The sequence below is a fragment of the Suncus etruscus genome, chromosome 11, assembly GCF_024139225.1.
Source record: "Suncus etruscus isolate mSunEtr1 chromosome 11, mSunEtr1.pri.cur, whole genome shotgun sequence".
Classification (NCBI taxonomy): domain Eukaryota; kingdom Metazoa; phylum Chordata; class Mammalia; order Eulipotyphla; family Soricidae; genus Suncus; species Suncus etruscus.
Genome location: NC_064858.1, coordinates 70,258,504 through 70,260,941, shown reverse-complemented (window position 1 = coordinate 70,260,941; position 2,438 = coordinate 70,258,504). Strand labels below are relative to the sequence as shown.

Sequence of the window (2,438 nt, the reverse complement as noted above, 5' to 3'; positions counted from 1 at the left end):
TGAGCGCATAGCCAGGAGTAACCCCTGAGCGTCACAGGGTGTGGCCCAAAAACCAAAAAAAAAAAAAAAAAAAAGAAAAGAAAAGATAAAGCTTCCCAATTCTTTTTTTTTTTTTTTTTTTTTTGGTTTTTGGGTCACACCCGGCGGTGCTCAGGGGTTACTCCTGGCTCTCTGCTCAGAAATAGCTCCTGGCAGGCACGGGGGACCATATGGGACACTGGGATTCAAACCAATCACCTTTGGTCCTGGATCGGCTGCTTGCAAGGCAAATGCCGCTGTGCTATCTCTCCAGGCCCGGCCTCCCAATTCTTACCACAGGCTATGTTCTTTACACCTACTGTATAGAAAGAGGAGGTACAGTAAATGCACCCCATATATACCTCCACACAGGCCCTTTGCCTGGGCTGTATTGTGAATTGGGGAACAAAAGAAATAGAAAAGGCTTAAAACGAAAGAACATTGAGTTTGGGACCAGAACATGACAGCTTCTGTATAATTTATTGTCCTGATTTCCCTCTTACTTAACAGTGAGTTTTATTCAACTACACTAGTGAATGATCATGATACTTTTCTGATTTACTTTCCAGCTTTGTTAAGGGCAGTTTTAGATGAGGCATGTACACCAACATTATATCTACATTATTCTACATCTGCATTATCCTACACCTATATTACTCTAAACCTACCTTTTCTATGATTTCATAATAGAACTTCTTTGCTATTTTTTTGTTTTGGTTTTTATTCTGACCGTAGAATTTCTGGGGCAATCTTGGCCAATTATCCAGGAATTGACCTCATTACACACATTCTCTGGAACCTTAGGACTCAGGATAGAGCAAGGAATTGCTCTTACAAAGCAGTTTTCAATCATGTTATTGGTTTTAGTAAGAATTTCCAAATTGGGGCCCGGAGAGATAGCACAGTGGCGTTTGCCTTGCAATCAGCCGATCCAGGACCAAAGGTGGTTGGTTCGAATCCCGGTGTCCCATATGGTCCCCCGTGCCTGCCAGGAGCTATTTCTGAGCAGACAGCCAGGAGTAACCCCTAAGCACTGCCAGGTGTGGCCCAAAAACCAAAAAAAAAAGAAAAAAAAAAAGAAAAGAATTTCCAAATTGATTTAGTCACTAATTCCCAAACTCATTTCACTCATAAACCTTCATTTTAAATTATTTAAATTTAAATAAATTATTTAAATAATGGCTTTCTCATAAACACTGGAAAGCCTTTCATTAAGTAATACATGGGTCACTTTTGTCATTCAAAATGTTTCTCTAAAAACACTTGGACATAATAGATTTACATACAGCTATAATTGATATCTGTTTCTATGGCAAACAACGTAAGTTAAATTTTCAGATCCATTTTTACAAATCTCTCTTGTTCAAAGCTACACACGCTGAGCTACAGAAACTCACCCTCTCTACATTCCCCACTGTGGCCATAAGACCAAGCTTTAGCAAATGAGCTTTAAGTAGAAATGGTTGGATAAGTTTTTTAGGAAAACTACTGAAGCAATAGAAATTCTGCTGATATATCCGTTCACCTGCTGGCTGTTTCTTTATCCTGCCTGAAATAGTTCTGACACCCAAGCTGCAGTAAGCAGCCAGCAGTCATGAACCTGAAAGCTACACTCTAGAAAGAGAGGAGCCAGACACAGACATCTGAGGTCTCTGACTGCATATTTTGAACTTGTCCTGGGCTCCAGAACTGCCTGTTCAGAAAGTTTTCTTGTGTAAACTATTAGCTGCCAAATTTGTCTTTTCATTTTAACTACATAGCTTCCTAAGATTCACATTGCTTATCACTGTTTTAGCCTTATTATTCTTTTTCTTTCTGGGGGGGGGTGGGGTGACCACACCCGGCGGTGCTCAGGGGCTACTCCTGGCTGTCTGCTCAGAAATAGCTCCTGGCAGGCACGGGGGACCATATGGGACACCAGGATTCGAATTAACCACCTTAGGTCCTGGATCGGCTGCTTGCAAGGCAAACGCCACTGTGCTATCTCTCCGGGCCCAGCCTTATTATTTTTGTACTTTTTTTTTTTTTTATAAATCACTTCAAACTCCTGATAATAGACACAATTATAGGAATCAGCAAAATTTTATATTTATAACTATTGCAAGCTCAAGACTACAAACTTCTAAAGGTCAGCTCTTTCTTCTTTCTTTCATTCTTTTTTTCTCTTTCTCTTTCTCTTCCTCCCTCCCTTCCTCCCTTTCTCCCCCCCACCCCCATTCTTGGCCCATTTGCAGTTCTGGGGTCATGATCCAGAGTCTTATACAGGCAAACCTAATACTCTACTACTGAGTAACATGCCAAGCTCCCACAGAAATTTTTTTTTTTTTTGGTTTTTGGTTTTTGGGTCACACCCGGCAGCTCTCAAGGGGTTACTCCTGGTTCTGTGCTCAGAAATTGCTCCAGGCAGGCTCAGGGGACCA

At 41.2% G+C, this 2,438-nt stretch overlaps 1 non-coding gene across 1 annotated transcript; it reads left to right on the top strand.

Moving 5' to 3' along the window:
- Nucleotides 1-296: 296 nt before the first annotated feature.
- LOC126023221 (small nucleolar RNA SNORA51) lies at nucleotides 297-429 on the top strand. The gene has a single exon (XR_007500423.1). It is a non-coding gene; the product is annotated as a small nucleolar RNA SNORA51 (small nucleolar RNA).
- Nucleotides 430-2,438: the final 2,009 nt, after the last annotated feature.